The 19,793-nt window shown below is 34.7% G+C and overlaps 1 protein-coding gene across 1 annotated transcript in view; it reads right to left on the bottom strand.

Moving 5' to 3' along the window:
• The window catches only part of LOC128558585 (ankyrin-1-like), a 30,400-nt gene extending 16,133 nt beyond the window's left edge, over positions 1-14,267 (bottom strand). The window contains exon 1 of the mRNA XM_053548334.1: positions 14,169-14,267. The gene's annotated coding sequence lies outside the window, so the exon portion shown is untranslated. The remainder of the gene's footprint in view (positions 1-14,168) is intronic.
• Between the last annotated feature and the right edge of the window lie 5,526 nt (positions 14,268-19,793).

Genomic DNA, 19,793 nt, shown 5'->3' with positions numbered 1-19,793 from the left:
GTCCAAGGGGAGTTTTGTCATACATTCATTCCGAGGGATTCTGCAGATTCTATTACAATAAACAAACATGCATTCACACTATTCTAGCAAAATGTGTAAAAAGACTAATCAATTTAATGAATATTATGTCTGTAAGAGTTCACTTCCTCTAAAAAAAATTTAAATTATGCATTATATTTGGTGTAACTGGTTTACATATTTAAATGGCGAACTCATACTGGTATATAGAAAGGTGTTACTTCCTAACAATTATGCTAGAATGTCACATTTGGCACTATGTGCTTAAGTGCGGGGGAGGGGGGAAGGGGGAGGGGGAAATGAAACTAGAACTGTCACAGGAATGATGAATAATACCCCCACAATACTGCCTTGTCACAGAAGTATGGTAACCATAAGAAAGAAATGGCCACAAGAAATTATTTAAATCTGTCAACCCTGTCATGAGTCTGGAAACCACGAGTTTGGTAAATTTTATTTGTTTGTTTGTTTGTTTTGGGTTTAACGCCATTTTTCAACAGTATTTCAGTCATGTAACGGCGGGCAGTTAACCTAACCAGTGTTCCTGGATTCTGTACCAGTACAAACCTGTTCTCTGCAAGTAACTGCCAACTTCCCCACATAAATTATCAGAGGTGGAGGACGAATGATTTCAGACACAATGTCTTTTATCCAATCGTCACGGAGAACATACGCCCCGCCAGAGGATCGAACTCGCGACCCCGCGATCCGTAGACCGACGCTCTCCCTACTGAGCTAAGCGGGCGGGCTTTGGTAAATTTTAAGTTGGAAAGGGGCCATAACTGTGTCAAACAAGAGCACCGCCTTGCGGGTGCTGACGCTCATCTGATTTTTTTTGTGTAACAGAAATATTGTCCAACCCATGATTTTCTAAGTCTAAAAAGGGCCATCATTCTTGCAAAAAGCAGGATAGAGTTATGTTTCTTGATGTACAGTATCCACTTATGATGGTGAAAAACTGTTGTAAGTTTTAAAGCAATAGCTTTGATAGTTTATGAGAAAATTGACTTAAACATAATACTCAACCAAGAAAATGATTTTCTAAGTCCAAAAGGGGCAATAATTATTGCAAAAAGCAGGATGGAGTTGCTGTACAGGGTCAGCTTATGATGGTGAACAAGTGTTGCAAGTTTCAAAGCAATAGCTTTGATAGTTTAAGAGAAAAAGTTGACCTAAACATAAAACTTAACCAAGAAATCTGATATTTTCTAAGTCCAAAAGGGGCCATAAATCTTGCAAAAAGCAGGATGGAGTTATGTTTCTTGCTGTACAGGGTCAACTCATGATGGTGAACAGGTGTTGCAAGTTTTAAAGCAATAGCTTTGATAGTTTAGGATAAAAGCTGACCTAAACATAAAACTTAACCAAGAAAACTGATTTTCTAAGTCCAAAAGGGGCAATAATTCTTGCAAAAAGCAAGATGGAGTTATGTTTCTTGATGTACAGGGTCTGCTTATGATGGTGAACAAGTATTCCAAGATCAAAGCAATAGCTTTGATAGTTTAGGATAAAAGTTGACCTAAACATAAAACTTAACCAAGAAATCTGATATTTTCTAAGTACAAAAGGGGCCATAAATCTTGCAAAAAGCAAGATGGAGTTATGTTTCTTGCTATACAGGGTCAACCTATGATGGTGAACAAGTATTTTAAGTTTCAAAGCAATAGCTTTGATAGTTTAGGAGAAAAGCTGACCTAAACATAAAACTTAACCAGGCAACGCCGACACAGACGCTGACGCCGACAACCGCTCAAGTGATGACAATAACTCATCATTTTTTTTCAAAAAATCAGATGAGCTAAAAATGGTGGTTTGTAGGCAAAGTCAAACTTGACCTGTATTTTATGTTGTTACACCTATGTACCAAAATTTATTTAAATCTGTCAAGCCTTTCTCTGGGGGCAGCTCTCCAGAAAACTCATTCCTGCATTTTCTGGTTCAATTTAAATGTTGTTTAAAGGACAGCAATATGATTTATGAAGTATAACCTTGTTTCATATCAATATTTAAGAATCAAAAGTCTGGGAGAATCCCCCAACTGAAGAATTTCCAAATTATCATCTGGCATATTTTTGTGAACGAACATTTAAAAGGCCAAACCAGTAACCCTACTTTCCTTCACCGTCAATCTTGTCCAAGTTTTAATTCGTCTAAGAGCAATGAAGCTTTGTCACAAGAGCCAGATCCAACTAGTAAACACAATCAGCTAGAATATGGCATTACTATAATTTGGAATATAATTCACATCGCATAACTCAAACGCTTTTTGGTCCAAGTCTCAGACATGAAACTTTTAATGTTATCATATAATTATGTGTTTCCACCTTACAAGTTCTGTCTCTAATTAACTTTCCATTGGTAACTTATGAGAAACAAGAGTGCCAAACTGTCACAAAATATGCCCTTTTACAGAAAATTACTTTTTAACTTTTAAAACACTCTACTCATTGTGCAGACCAGTTGTCAATTTTCTGAATTTTGACCTATTCAAGGGCCATAACTGCAAAGCAACTAAGACTACCCTGCGGGTCATCCAACTTGGTCAAGATGATACGCAAACAAACATTTTGACTAAGTTTGAGGATCATTTGGATAAGAAATCCTTAATGGACATTGTCAATTTTCGCTAGTTTTAGAAATTCAGGAGTCATAACTCAAGAATGTGACTGGGACTATCCAGTTGGTCATTGAACTTCCAGAGGTATTAGGTCCATCAATATTGTGACCATTCAGTTCAGTGAACATTGGATAAGATTTTTCTGCTCATGTTAGAGAGCAAACACTGTCAATTTAGGCAATTTTGACCAATTCAAGGGCCATAACCATGGAAATACTGGTCTGAACTGGCTGCTTATCAACAATTGCCTACATTTTATAGTAATATAGTATAGGCGCATGTACTGAGTTTATGTATAGGATTATACTGACTGAAGTTAGGGTTAGGTTTAATCTACTAGGTTTTATTAATAGTGCACATTCAAACAGGCATATGAAATGCTTTTAAGTTTGTTTTAAACATTCTCCATTTGACAGTTAAGGAGATAGCTACCACGTAATACGTCTTCCAATTGTTTAAGAAATCAAAGCTTAAGATGCTGTATCACATGGTCTGAAATGGGGGAAAAATATTCATCTTAAAGTGATTAGACAATAATTTGCTGCATTTTCGTTGGCATTTGCCCTCAACTGTTGTCTACAGATGGTTCAATGCTTTTGTGGCAATATATCTATTTATGAAGCTACTTTGTTAGATCTATCAAATATCTTTTCAAACAATTCAGAATAGAAGACTTTCAAAATGCTAACACGGTTGTTGTGTTTTTCTCTTGCAAATTAACTGAAAAAGGTTTTAACAAGAGATCACAGAGTGATCTTGGCGCCCACCAATGTGCCATTTTTGAGTGTTCCAAATTTCAAGACTTACTGACTAGCTCAAGGTCAAATTTCATTTCCGTACACAACACTGTGCATGTGGTCCAAATTCGAAAGCTGTAGCTTGAGAAATGTGAAAGTAGGTCACTAGATCAATCTTAAGGTCAAAGTTCAATTCGGTACACAAAACTATGCAAGTGGTCCAAATTTGAAGGCTGTAGCTTGAGAAATGTGAAAGTAGGTCACTAAGTCAAAATCAAGGTCAAATTTCACTTCAGAAACAAATCTATGCATGTAGTCCAAAATTGAAGCCTGTACCTTCAAAAATGTGAAAGTAGGTCACTAGGTCAATGTCAAGGTAAAAGTTTGTTTCGATACACAATCCTATTCATGTGGTCTAAATTTGAAGTCTGTAGCTACAGAAATGTGAAAGTAGGTCACTAGGTCAATCTTTAGGTCAAAGTTCATTTCGGTACACAAAACTACGCAAGTGGTCCAAATTTGAAGGCTGTAGCTTGAGAAATGTGAAAGTAGGTCACTAGGTCAATGTAAAGGTCAAAGTTTGTTTTGGTACACAAAACCATGCATGTGGTCTAAATTTGAAGCCTGTAGCTACAGAAATGTGAAAGTAGGTCACTAGGTCAATCTTAAGGTCAAAGTTCATTTCGGTACACAAAACTACGCAAGTGGTCCAAATTTGAAGGCTGTAGCTTGAGAAATGTGAAAGTAGGTCACTAGGTCAAAATCAAGGTCAAATTTCATTTCGGAACACAAAATTATGCATGTGGTCTAAATTTGAAGCATGTACCTTCAAAAATGTGAAAGTAGGTCACTAGGTCAATGTCAAGGTCAAAGTTTATTTCAGTGCACAGAACTATGCATGTGGTCCAAATTTGAAAGTTGTAGCTACAGAAATGTGAAAGTAGGTCACTAGGTCAAGATCAAGGTCAACTCATGTCAAGGTTCATCTTGCCACTCAAAACTATACATGTGGTCCAAATTTGAATGTTGTAGGTTATTGACAAGAAGTTTTTAAAAGCTTTTCCCTATATAAGTCTATATGAACCATGTGACCCCAGGGAGGGGCCATATTTGACCCTAGGGGGATAATTTTAACAAACTTGGTAGAGAACCACCAGGCGATGCTACATTACAATAACAAAGCCCTAGGCTTTGTGGTTTGGACAAGAAGATTTTCAAAGTTTTTCCCTATATAAGTCTATGTAAACCATGTGACCCCCGGGGCAGGGCCATATTTGACCCTAGGGGGATAATTTGAACAATCTTAGTAGAAGACCACTAGATGATGTCACATACAAAATATCAAAGCCCTAGGCCCTTTGGTTTTGGACAAGAGGTTTTTCAAAGTTTTTCCCTATATAAGTCTATATAAACCATGTGACCCCTGGGGTGGGGCCATATTAGACCCCAGGGAAATAATTTCAATCATCTTGGTAGAGGACCACTAGATGATGCTTCATACCAAATATCAAAGCCCTAGGCTCTGTGGTTTTGGGCAAGAAGATTTTCAAAGTTTTTCCCTATATAAATCTATGTAAATTATAGAAATAAACAAAGGGCCATAACTTAATAAAAATTTGTTGAACCAGTCTGATTTTCAGGGGGACACAACTAGGGTACCAATACATCATTCTGACAAAGTTTGGTCAAAATCCCCCTGGTAGTTTCTGAGGAGATGCGATAACGAGAAATTGTTAACGGAAGGACGGACGGACGGATGGACGGACGGACGGAAGGACGCCGGACCACGGACGCAGAGTGATTTGAATAGCCCACCATCTGATGATGGTGGGCTAAAAATGCACACACATCATGTTTTAAACATGCCACCACGAGCTTGAAATTCTCCTTCACCCACAGATAACTGGAAGCATCAGCAGCTACCTGACCTGACTCCTCCTCCTTTATTTCACTTAGCATTCATACTGAAATACAAGTGTGCTAACTGAATCTACTCTTGACAAGCATCTGGTATTGTAGAGTGTAGGGAGTGTGTGCCTTTTTGAAGCACTTTTAGATATGACACTTTCATATTTCCTTTCACCCTTAGGTACATCTACAAAAAGGTCTGACACTGCACATGCAGTTGGCATATATTTATTTAGAATCTATAAATTATGTTCACGCTCATTGTGGTTTCTTTTAGTAGGGTATAAGAGGTATCTGATATTGAATTTTAAAGTATAATTATGTACTGACGTACCAGAAGTCAACACTGTACAGAACTAAGATCTACAGTATCTGTTAAGGAATGTTTTTTGCTTTTTTTCTGCTTTGGTGTACCTCAGTGTGCCTTCGGGCCTGTTAAAAAGTATCATTACCTGCACTAAATGAATAAAGAATTTAACCTTAAAAGGGAAGAAACATTGTAGATTAACTGATAACAATTCAATTATTGTTTTGCCTTTGGGCATAATTAATACCGTAGGCTATTAATAAAATACAGTCTTTTAAATTAAGTTTTAATACTAAAAAACAATAAAAAGATAAGTGATTCCAAAATAAATGTATGATTACACATCCTCAGTACTGCCTTAGACATTTGTCAGCTTTGTTACATACTTGTTAGATACAGCTTAAACAAGACCCCTATAGTTCCTGTCACACTGTGGGACATCTTTAATGTAATTAATTTTAATTCAATTTTGATTTAATGCTAACCTTTAGCCTGCTGTCAGCAAGTGATTCTGCCTGTCAGTAAATATTCAGTGAACACCCCTTCAAATAAAAAAATTAGATATTTAGCAGACTAAGGGCTAAAGAACAAAATTCAAGCTGTTTTTTAGCAGCAAGAATATCTTACAGAACATTAAAATGAAATGACTGAACTTTATAATGGCCTCTCTAGCATTTATGCTACATCCTTCAAAGGAGGTTGGGATTTTTGCAAACACTTTTATGGACTCAAAGCCACCAAGATGATGACATGACCTCACCTTTTCAGCGATTAGAACAGATTGTGGACACTGTTTTGTGGTATCTGACTGCTGTTCTGTGAGTTCTGTATGTCTAGCAATTTGTGGATGAAATAGGCACTATATAGAGATCTAAACAATCACTTAACATGTGTGTACATTCAACATAACATAACATTATGATGGACACGTGTAAGATATCTATTTCAACACTTGTATTGCAAACTGTTCACTAAATTTTTTATTTAGTGATAATTCTAAAAGATAATTCTAAAGATAAAGTAAAACGAAGCACAATTACACAGGAATACAAATACGGTGGCCTTAAAATGATTGATATTAAGACTTTTGTTCATAGTTTAAAAGCCACTTGGTTAAGACGTTTGTTAGACATGTATAATAAATTCAGTCACTTGGTTGAATATATTTGTCCGGCTTTACAAGACATTTATAAATATGGCTCAGACTATACAAAAAGAAAGATGCTTCAAGAGCAAAATCCTTTTTGGAAAGATGTGTTATCTAGTTATCTTTCTCTAATGTTAAATATAAATCCCACGTGCAGTAGCCAATTTAGCGCGGTTAATCTGTGGTATAACCCAAGTATTAAGGTCGGAGGTTCAAGTGTATGTTATAGAAGATGGCTTGCAAAGGGTGTATGTTTTTTTAGGCGATCTCATTAATGCCGAAGGAAGTTTCTTCACATATTACGACTTTATTTCCAGTTATAACATTAGGACTAATTTTCTAGAGTACAATGGCCTTTTGGCATCCGTCAGGCGTTTCCTTGAAGTTAAGGGTATGGGATACTTACCTGTAAAAAGCTACAATCCGCTTATACCAATAAGTCTTACTTTGTTAAAGAAAGATAATAAAGGTTGCAGATCAATCTATAAGCAGATAAATAAAAAGGGAGAGTACCCAAAATCATTTCTAAAATGGCAAAATGAGTTAATCGATTTACAAGTTAATAATATACCTAATTATTCAATATATGACATCGTTTTTAGAATTACTAAAGACCCAAAATTAATTTGGTTTCAGTATAGGATAAACCATAGAATTTTAGCCACAAACTATTTATTAAAGAAAATGAATATAACTGGTAATGATAGCTGTACTTTTTGTAACAATTTCCAAGAAACCATAATACATTTATTTTGGAACTGTGAGATAACTAAGCTTTTTTGGACCCAACTATTAAATTATATAAGAAATAAATGTAACATTAATTTAGCAGAATGGAATCCTTCAGATATTATGTTCGGTAATAGAAAGTTCGATGTACCTATTAATATTATTCTGTTGCAGGCCAAACACTTCTTATATTATAACAAATTACAAGGTCAGATGCCATCAATCGATGTATTTAAAAGAAAAATGATCTCTTACTACAAAACGGAAAGATATATTGCTTTCAAAAATTTTGAAATGACTAAATTTGAAACTCTATGGGGAAAATATAAAAATCTTTTTCAAGAGTAATACATTGAAGATTTTTTCAGTTAAACTTAAGGTTAAATAACTTCCAAAACACTATAAAACGATATAGAATATATATGAAAGAATATACTTGTAAGCTTTTACTGTTGACATTATGTTTCTTTTGTATCACATATAAGATGCCCCTCAACGTGTCCAGACCAACCCAGGCTTTTCATTTTTCACTCTCTTTCGCCCGAAATTTGTTGTTTTTTGTTTTACATAAAATATTTACAATCACATAGAAAGTAAACGTTTTTGTTTCGAGCTAAGGCCTTTTTATCTTCGAAATGCAGATTTAGTCTCTTTATATTTTAAGTGAAATACTTTCCTACGCAAAAAATGTCTAAATTAAATCGCTAGACAATGGAAGACAGTTTATAAAATTTAACCATTATAAATGCCATTTAATTTTTGTTTTTATTTAAAAAATGATTTGTCTAATTAACTAATATTATGCATATACCCTTTTTATAAAGTGCATAATTAAACAGATTAAGTAAATACATTTTTGTATAGTTTAGCTGTTAAATAAAGATTCACTTAAATTGTATATTAAGAAGGTATTAGTCCCTATTTGTCAAAAAAAAAAAATCCCCGAGAATTTTATTACAACAGTTCATTAGCTAATATGATTATATTTTAGTTGTAATAGCAATCATGCTACTTTTTGTAAGATGTGATGGGGGATGGATCCCTGACCCTCGCACATCTATGACGGGGACAATAAATGGGTTACCTCGGTAGCCGAAATTAAAAAAAAAAAAAAAAAAAAAAAAAAATCTATTTTATATTACTTACACTCACATCTGTATACAATTCCACATTTTGAATTGAGAATGTTTTTGTGTCATCTATAAAGCCATCTTTAAGGTTTTGAAACTTTTAAAGTTCTGTATATAGAGACAATATTATTATTTAGCAAATACAAACAAAATTTCAAAGTCCACCAACCTGACTTTATCTAATGTTAATAAAACAACATTCAAAATCCATTAATAATCCATTATATAAATTGCACCTTTTATTCCTAATCTGATATTCTTTCAACAAATGATTTTAAGTGCTTATGATGACCACATAAAAAATCATTTGCATCAACTGAACTGTTCTTTGTATTAAAGAGAAATATTCAGAGTTCAAATACACTATAATATAAAGTGAGCTAATTTGCCTCAGGTTATAATCTAAGGACATTTTAAAAATTGCATGATGTTAGGTAAATCATAATTAGCTTAAACATAAAATGAACACAAGCAATATTTGTACATCAATTATCAATACATGTCCGTTTATGTACAGTCCATAAAATAAACAAACGTGTTTGTAAACATGGACGGATCCAAACGGAACTTTTCCTGGGGAAGAAGCATTTGATAGAAATATTCCGATGGCAAAATACAATACATATCCGTAGCCCTGACCAACCTATAAACCGGGCAAATCTATTTTATAAGTACATCAACACGACTGACCCATTTAAACGAGCTGTACATGAAGCAATAATTATTGCATAACTTACAAAGTAAATATTTAATGTTGCATAATATGTTTATCATATGATAAGAAAGTAAAGCCCAGAGTGTGATCCATCCTTGCAAAATACACAAGAGCTGAATACAAAATCCTAGATCTAACAATTGTTGTAATGACCCTTTATTATATACCTCCACCTTTACGTATGTTGTTATGTTATCGAACAAAATCTTAAATGTTTGTCAATTTTAAATAGAAATGAATGCAGTTTTTATGTGCGGAATATATAGAACTGTGTCAGGTTATGTGTATTAAATGAAAGTAGTCTGGCAACATACAATATAAAAGGTACAATACAGAATTTTTTTTCAGCCTGTTCATATTTACTTGTGAAATACAAGCAGTATTTTTGACAGATTTTATATAGGTATATAATAAAATATTATATTTTCTAAATAACTAATAACTGCTGTAAAAATTACAAACTAAAACAAGAATCGCCATGATGCCATGAAACCAGCTTTTAACCATTTTTCTATTTTAATAACAGTGACCTTGACCCAAGTGACAAAAACACAATCCTAACAAGCTACACAATGAGTTTGGTGACAACAGGTCTATCGAAACTTAAATGATACCGAGTGGAAACCACTTTCTACTTTTAGTGACAATTCAGGCTGTCAACTAGGTCTTCTCCAAAATATAGAAAGAATATAGGAATATTTTCACAACAAATATAGGAGTTTTTGGATAGTTTTGAGGCAAAATATAGGAGTGTTAATTTCAACAACATATATTTTCATTTACTAGTACATATACTATCAACTCTTACCTGTACACTTACTGTCTTTCTGTTTCTACATTAATCAATGTCTAGAATGTCTACCATTCTCTTCAACAGCATCACAATCCAGACAAGACAGAAGACTGCTACAAAGCACATCGCAAAAACACCACAACAGCTCAGATTCTGTGACTTGATGTTTCAAAGGGTGACTTGTGAATACATGTTGTATTTGCCTCTGCTCAATATCACTTGAACCTATAGTAGCTGGTTTATTAGATGCTCCTGAGGCTGTAGCAGTCACTGTTTTACCGTCACCCTTGGTCAACACTTTTTGGGCAGTGTTTTTACCAAAACGAGTATCTGAGATCTGTTTGTGTTTTGTTGATTTACAGTGCTGTTTAACCTGAGTGAAACCACTGTTGCTTACAGAAAATTGCTTACAGCATAAAATGCAGTAAGCAACTTCAGTATTTCCTTTTACAGGTTTACATCATTTAAACAATTTAACACCATTGTCGTCCTCATAAATCAAGCCACCTGTCATTCCATGTGTCTTTCCTCCAGGCATTGTCTTACTATTACAAGGTAGTCACACTCACAGGCTGAATGGTTTTTTCAACATGGTTGTCTTATGGCACACCTGCAAAACTTAAATGTTGAAAATATTTATCTTACCATGTCAACAGACTACATGTGCTGTTAAAAATAAAAATTGTTTTAATAGCACAAACAGTCTGCCTATGTGCTTCGATTCCAGTTTGGAAGAGCAGGCATGGTCCTCTCAGTATGTAGGTAAGTCTCTGAGAAAATCTTCCTGTAGACAATTCAGTAAATGAAGACTTTGAATTTTGGTAAAACTGCATGAACTGTATATTTAAAACAGACATGGTACTTCTGCACCAGTTTGTCATCTTTACTATACTTTTTTGATGTCAGAGATCTCAGAGATTTGCCTTGTATTTCATCATTGGGGAGTATCTGAAAGAAAACATCTGAATGAGACTTTGATTTACCTGAAAGACCCATGTCCTGTTTCAATGCCTTGCAAAGTGACCATACAGATGATGAAGAAGAGCAAAACAACATTATCTTAAGGATGGTGATGCTGTGGCAGACATGGGAATTTTCTTACCTATAAAATAAAGAATCCAAAAGCAGCATCAAACCAAGATTTACTCTCTTATTCATAGGCAAGAACTTTACTAAACAAGAGGGCCAAGATGGCCCTAGGTCGCTCACCTAAGAAACACTCCGTAACAGTGTAAAACATGTTTGACCTAGTGATTTCATGGAAACAAATATTCTGACCAATTTTCATTAAGATTGGACCAAAAAATTGGTCTCTTGCGATAAAACAAGCATTTTCTTAGATATGACCTAGTTTTCGACCCTAGATGACCCATGTTCAAACTCGACCTAGATTTTATCAAGGCAATCATTCTGACCAAAATTCATGAAGATCAACTGAAAAATACAGCCTCTATCACATACATAAGTTTTTTCTTTGATTTGACCAAGTGACCTAGTTTTTGACCTCAGATGACCCATATTCAAATTCGACCTAGATTTCATTAAGGCAATCAACCTGACCGAATTTCATAAAAATCAATTAAAAAAAACAGTCTCTATCGCATACACAAGATTTTTCTTTAATTTGACCTAGTGACCTAGTTTTTGACCTCAGATAACCCATATTCAAAACTGACCTAGATTTCATCAACGCAATCACTCTGACCAAATTTCATGAAGATCAATTGAAAAATACATCCTCTATTGCATACACAATGTTTTTCTTCGATTTGACATAGTGACCTAGTTTTTGACCCCAGATGACCCATTTTCGAACTCGGACTAGATTTTATCAAGGTAATCATTCTGGCTAAATTTAATGAAGATCAGTTGAAAAATACCGCCTCTATTGCATACACAAGGTTTTTCTTTGATTTGACCTAGTGACCTAGTTTTTGAACCCAGATGACCCATTTTCGAACTCGGCCTAGATTTCATCAAGGTTATCATTCTGACCAATATTCATGAAGAAGAATTGAAAAATACAGCCTCTATCGCATACACAAGGTTTTTCTTTGATTTGACCTAGTTACCTAGTTTTTGACCCGAGATGACCCATTTTCGAACTCGGCTTAGATTTCATCAAGGTTATCATTCTGACCAATATTCATGAAGATTAATTGAAAAATACCGCCTCTATCGCATACACAAGGTTTTTCTTTGATTTGACCTAGTGACCTAGTTTTTGACCCCAGATGACCCATTTTCGAACTCTGCCTAGAATTCATCAAAGTTATCATTCTGACCAATATTCATGAAGATTAAATGAAAAATACAGCCTCTATCGCATACACAAGGTCTTTCTTTGATTTGACCTAGTGACCTAGTTTTTGACCCGAGATGACCCATTTTCGAACTCGGCCTAGATTTCATCAAGGTTATCATTCTGACCAATATTCATGAAGATTAATTGAAAAATACAGCCTCTATCGCATACACAAGCTAAATGTTGACAGACGACGGACGACAGACGACGGACGCCGGACATCGAGCGATCAGAAAAACTCACCTGAGCATTGCTCAGGTGAGCTAAAAATATAGGAATATTTTTCAAAATATAGGAAAATATAGGAAATATAGGAGGTTTTTCAGAATATAGGATTTGGATCCAAAATATAGGAAAATATAGGAATATAGGAATCAGTTGACAGCCTGTAATATGCCAAAATATTTCATAATTTGTTCGATTAGCCAGTTACTGTCCGTGACTTAAGCATAATTATTCTATTTTCTGTTGTCGCAATTTTCCGTGTGGCTGGGACAAATAAATTTGACACAAACGTTCGATCTTTTTACAGTTATATAAAGTATCACTTGTCTTTTTCACAATTCCAGCTCAAATGGGCAGTTCCCGATAAATATATTCATGAAAAAATGGTGTCCGGGCATTACTATCGAACATGTTAAAATTTGACGTTCTACAGACCCCCTTTCGGGCCTCGTTAATTCCCCGCGAACGTGACGTCATTTCACAGGAAAAACCCTTAACTGGTTATACCGGAGCTAAGGTATGTATATATTAGGGGTGGGCGATATACCGCGGTAGACCGGTTATTGCGATGTTTTTTCCGACGATATGATATTGCGATATGATTTTTGAATACCGGTTATTTTATAACATTAAGTAACACTAACGTAAACCAAGAAGATTCACAAAAAAAAAAATCCTTTTCTTGCCAGCACAATTCAACTTTGTTTTCATTTTTCTCCTTTCATTTCCGGTGCAGGTAGCAGACTGGTTTACAGCTATTTTACGGACCCAATTCCACATAATAAAACCAATAAGAAAATTTAGATAAATATAATTTGGTATTTGTCAGCAACTCTTTAGTAATTTTTCTATCGACTAGAATTTATTATTCATACAACAGCTATACCACTTTCCTCGTTTATAATCGGTGAATTGAGCAACCTGTGTTATATGATTGTATCCGTAAACCGAATGTAGTGCTGCACAATAAACTAAATAATATTTTGATGCAGTCTACTTTCGCTTTTGAATATCCGGTAATCGGCGTTAATTTTTTTGTTTACTGGTATTTTTTTTTATTGAGAAGGTCGAGCAAACACTCGTGTTGTTGATACTAGTCATTTTACTCATTTTTAATTGAATAAATTTGAAAAAAACAGTATGATTCGTCATGTTTTTGTTCATTAAATAACTGGTACAATATGTTGTAGTATATTGCAATATCCACATACAATATTGCAATATATCGCAATACCAATTTTCGTGGCAATACCCACCCCTAGTATATATGTTAATCGTTTTCATTCTTTATATTGTTTAAGCTTTTGAGGACGAAATATATGCGATTTCTGTCCGGGGACTATTCGCGTGCCAGTATGCTGTCTCTTCTTTTTTTTTTTTTTTTTGGCAGTAACTCCTCTGAAGATCGACAGGTCAATTACAGTAGATATGTCAAGAGTACAGTTCCAAAACAAAAAAAAGCGCTTGTATAGCAAAGGTATTAAGCACTGTTCATTAAGAATCGTTAAGAAAATCTTTGACAGAGCTTGTTACTTACGCAGTGTTTTGAAAATTACTATAAAGTGTTATTGATTCATTACGTTGCTGCAAATGGCGACAATGTTTATAAGGGAGGTAACACTTTCACATTAACATTCTACATGGAGCCTGACGTCAGATGCTTTAAACTCCTACGCAGTGATCTCCCTTGCCGCTTCGCTCTGGCCTACAGGTATGAAGGTATTAAATGCCTCCGCTACTATTTTCTGTATAAAATTAACAACTTATAACATATTTTTATCAAGATTTCTAGCCTTTCACTTCCTGCGAGACTACCCTTGTCTGGAAGGTCTGTCTTTAGGCAATCAAAATATACAAAAAAAATATGGGGTTGACCTAGTCTGGTTATCTGCCCCTACGTTACTAGCGTTCCGGGACGTACTTTGCGTAGCTGTACGACGGGAACCAGACTAGGGGTTGACCATAATGCAGTGATACCATGGTCACGTGACTGAGACACGTGATGAAAACGCTAATATTGCGTAGTTAGACATCTGGAAATACCTACTTTCACTTTCATTTTACAAGGCAGCTTCAATTCAACTTTTGGAGCATATAACGTAGCTTAAAATCATCTACGGACATTCCTTTTTACAATCAAGCATCAATAAAGCTCATATCTGGCATGAAAATGGCCTTTACTAGGCGGGAAAATTGCACTATATATTGATATGGACTACATTCGAGGCATATCCGGCTAATTGCCCCCTTCATGCCTACATTATCATAATTTTGAGTGTATTATAATATACCAGATTTATGTATCAGAAGTTCTTTATATTATTTATTTATGTTTGTCGTTCTCCTGTATAATGATAAAAAGAATGCTTATAATGTTTACTTGACGTAAACCAAAGTTTAATTAAAATAGAAGAGCTGTGATGCAGACGACATTAATTTGTCGCATTTATACGAGGGTCATTAAGAAAACACGTAGACTGATGCCATAACTTCAAAACTAGTGCATCAAGTTGTCTTATGTTTGTATCACTTTGAAGTATAGTGTCTCTGCTACTAATGTACCTAATCTGACAATTTTTACCATGCATTATGTAAGTTTAACCGCAGTTATTTCGTTTGTACTGGGTGGTGTTATTCTATTTTTACAATTACAGTTGGTAGCTGACAAGTCACTAATTTCAACGGTACCATTTATACTAAATTGCACATAATGGGAAATAGTTGTACAACCAGTTTAAGTATTTATTGAACAACCCTTGTATATTATAATTATGTGGAAAGAGTGAAACAGTTGTTGCATTCTTCTTCTTTTTGTGCCCCTACATATTTTTCGGGGATGGGGTTAGGGGCACTTATAGTTGTCCGTGTTCGTCCTTCCGCCCGTTCGTCCGTGCGTCCACCCGTCCGAATTTGTGTCGTGCATATCTAAAAATAGTCATCAAACCTCAAACTTGTCATTCAGCATGTGAAGTTGTGCATCTGTTGTTTTAATTAGGATGTCACACAGCCAAACTATAGTTATGGCCATTGACTTAGTCACAAATATGCATAAAGGGCATACAAGTTTGTATCGCATGTATCTCAAAAGGTATTTGACTTAGAGTCATAAAACATTTGATGATTGCTATATAGCACGTGAAGCTGTGTACCTTATGTTCTGTTTAGGATTTCAGTCAGCCAGACCAGAGTTAAGATCTTTGACTTAGTGAAAAAAAACACATGAAGTGTTTAATAGTATTTTCTGCATACGTTTGAAAAACATTTGACCTAGAGCCAGGAAACAATGTAAGAATATTATTCAGCAAATGAATATGTGCACCTGGGTTTTGTTTTAGATTTCACTCTGCAAGATCAGATTTATGGCCCTTGACTTAGTGAAAAATACACGTAAATTTGCGATGCATATATCTTAGAAATATTTCACTTAGAGTCATGGAGCCGTGCATCGTGACAGGAAGTAGAGGCACTAGTTTCCTATTGACACATATCCAGATTAAATTTACTATAAAGGCGTTCTCTTTTATGAGTTAGATGCTTACTTCCGGGATTTAACCAGGGAAGATGTTGCTTTCCTGGTGCATTTTGCAGATCATTTAATAAACTTTCCCATAGTTCTTGCACATTTTAAAAATGTAACGTAATACATATATTAAAGTTCTTATTCCTTTTTTATCTCAGAAAAAATCGCTTTATAACATAGGAGATTTTGTTCTATAAAAATCTATTAATTATTGAATTTACAGCGCCACCTATGTATTTACTTTCACTTTCTATTTGGCGGGAGTTGGCGTAAATTTGGCAGTATAAATAGTATGATTGCTTTCCTCAGTGTCATACATGATAAGGTCATAGGGTAACAGCCATTTGTGATTTTAGAATAACATTCTTATGGTTACTAATTGAATTGTGTTGTATTGACAGTGTAGTAGTTTTTGAATATAGTCTGTCAGTTACATATAGTAATCGTGGAGTGTTATGTCAGTAATTTATATTACGTTATCCTTGACCATTGTTTAAGACGTGTCTGTGCTCTATTAAATCATTTAAATTATCAGTCATTGTCGTTTCTGTTATGAAACAATTTAGGAGATTTTGTTCTATAAAATCTATTAATTATTGAATTTACAGCGCCACCTATATGTTTACTTTCACTTTCTATTTTTATCCTGTCATGGTTTAGTGAACATTGTGTTCATACACTATCGAACTTCTTTTGGTTAAATCTTGAACCTCTTCACAGTTTCGAATGACACATCACAGTCAACATTAAAAATTTGCCACTCCCACCCACCTTTATAAATTAAGTTCCATTTTGTTTGTTCATATTATATAATTATATGCCTTACTTTGCTTACCCTTATTAATTTTTGCGCTTATTTTGTTTTATCCATTTTTGTGTGTCTTATTTTGCTTATCCTTTTTATTTGTTGCTTTAATTTTGCTTACCATTGTTTCCTGTGCTTATTATTTTGTGCTTATTTTGTTTCATCCATTATTGTTACAATTTAGTATTTGACATGATAGTTTTACTAATTTGTAATTTTTTTCCCCAATGTAATAGTTTAAAGCGTTAATTTGGCAATATAAATAGTATGATTGCTTTCCTCATTGTCATACATAAGGTCATAGGGTAACAGCTATTTGTGATTTTAGAATAACAATCTTATGGTTACTAATTGAATTGTGTTGTATTGACAGTGTAGTAGTTTTTGAATATAGTCTGTCAGTTACATATAGTAATCGTGGAGTGTTATGTCAGTAATTTGTATTACGTTATCCTAGACCATTGTTTAAGACGTGTCTGTGCTCTATTAAATCATTTAAATTATCAGTCATTGTCGTTTCTGTTATGAAATAATTAAAAGAAGTATGGTACATTTCTCCTTAAGGCTAAAACTGGCAGAAATTGGAATATCAATAAATGGTATCCAGTGATCACTAAACCAGGAATTACTTTTATGTTTTCAACTTATGAAGGATTTGAAACAATTACTTGTTGTTTTTGGTTATCCTAGTTTGATCAGCAACTAATTTCGCAAGAATAAAACTCATTTACAAGTCCAATATTTTGTTTCTTTCTTTCATATGAGGAGTCTCGGATCTTATTATATGTCTTTTCCAACCGATATCCACTAAGTTTAGGCCGCCGCTAACAATGTTGGTTCTGTTAGAAGAAGTCCAACTCGTGGCGTAATTACAACTTTCATTTGATTCCAGTCTGTGGACGGACCGTTGGGGGATGTGACTAGAGTCACGAACTGAGACTATGTTAGACAATTCAATGTGGGAGATTATTTGTTCAATTCAACAATACATCTACATCTACGGTTTACTGCCCAACACTTAATTCTGATTATGACAGGAGAGGTTCTTGTCTGGGATAGACTATTAAAAAAAATGAACAAGCTCATTAGGTGCAAGTTAAAAAGAACTTCAATTACTAAGATTAAAAACATAGATATAGATTGGTTGGTTACAGTTGTCAGCCTCTCAGAGAATAGAGTCAAACTGGGGCTGTACTTTATGTGTAGCGGGTGACCATTCCAAGAACGAATTATTCTTGGAAAAAGGGAGTTAGAATGGTACTGCGTATGTGATTGTGGGATCAAGTTATTCAGGTTCACGGTTATGGCCAACAAGACTGTACTTCATTCTAAAAATGTAATGATAAAATTTTTGATGTTGTTCAATTGATTGCCACTTGAAATATTAAAGCATTTGGGTGACACTGCTTGTTTGACCATAGTTGTAACATACGTATCGCGCTGCAGATCGTTGTACTCGTTCAATATTGTACTTTAGGGATTTTTGCCAAGGATGCCATATAGAAGAGCAATACAGTCAAACTTGTGCTAGCGAACAACCGTGAATAGCGACCACCTGTTGACAACGACGGGTCGCTGGTCCCCCCATAGAAAAATGCTCATGAAAAGGCCGTGAATAGCGACCACCTGCCGACCGCGACCAGCGACCGGCCTAATTCATTCCCAAGGGTCATATTTTCTCCCCAATAACGACCAAGCTGGACCGTTCCGGCATGAAAATATTTGAAATCTGCCGAACTTTCACGACTTTCGCATTATAGCAAACATAATAATAACTGCTTGATTGAAAATTTGCATGTTTGCACTGGCCGAATTAGTACATAGAACATATAGAAAGAAAGAAGCTGTAAAAATACTTTTTATCAGCATGATAGTGGCTAACTGAGAAGTGACCCTTCCCCCTGAATAAAGACCACCTGTGAACAAAGACCACTTTTGCTTGTTCCGAAGAGTGGTCTTTGTTCACAGGTTTGACTGTATTCGAGATGTGGATTATTTTTTTTTTTTGCTTTAGCATATTTTTTTTATTAATCTAAATGAGGTTTTTGCTTTTGATGTGATGTTATCATTATGATTTGACCAGTTGAGATATTTACTTAGTGTGACGCCCAGGTATTAGCAGCTTCTGTAGTTTTAGAGCTATATTATGGATTGTAAAACTGTAGATGATAGGGTTTTTTTCTTTCGAGTAATCCTCAATATCTCACACTTGCCTCAAGATTGTCAAATACCTCTTGTGTTAAACTTGTAAGTTGTGTTTCACAACTATGCTTTGACCTGAAGCCACTGTATGCACGGCAGACAAGTAAATATTTTCTTATACATTTTTGCTGAAAATTTACCCATGTTATTTCAGAATCAGACTTAAGTTCAACATATGTCTGACTTTTAAGGGATTTATTTTTGGATAAAGTACGGAAACACTCCGACTATTCTTCTCTTGTGACCATTTCTATAGACATCCAAAGAAGTATAAAATATTTATTTTTATAGCTCTTTGAGACATCATAGGACTTCAGGTGGAGAAATTTCTGAGTTTTTCTATATGTGGCTTTAGCAATGACTCATTCCCAAGAAATACGTCCGGTTGAACAGAAGAGAAATACCAAGGAAACAAATATTCTTCTTCTTTACTCATTGGCGGCTAACAGTAATTATTATTTTTTAAATGCAGTCCATACGTTTAAACACTGATGGTCTAGGCCGGCGTTGAATGGTTTTTGATATTATCAATGTCAGTTTTCCCACGGAAAAAAAGAAACTTAGAAATAATTGTCAGACTGCATTTCCAAGCTACTTTATAACTAGAACTCCATTAATTTCAAATCGGCAACACA

The sequence above is a fragment of the Mercenaria mercenaria genome, chromosome 7 (assembly GCF_021730395.1).
Source record: "Mercenaria mercenaria strain notata chromosome 7, MADL_Memer_1, whole genome shotgun sequence".
In the NCBI taxonomy this organism is placed as follows: Eukaryota; Metazoa; Mollusca; class Bivalvia; order Venerida; family Veneridae; genus Mercenaria; species Mercenaria mercenaria.
This window is presented reverse-complemented; position numbering and strand designations above follow the sequence as displayed.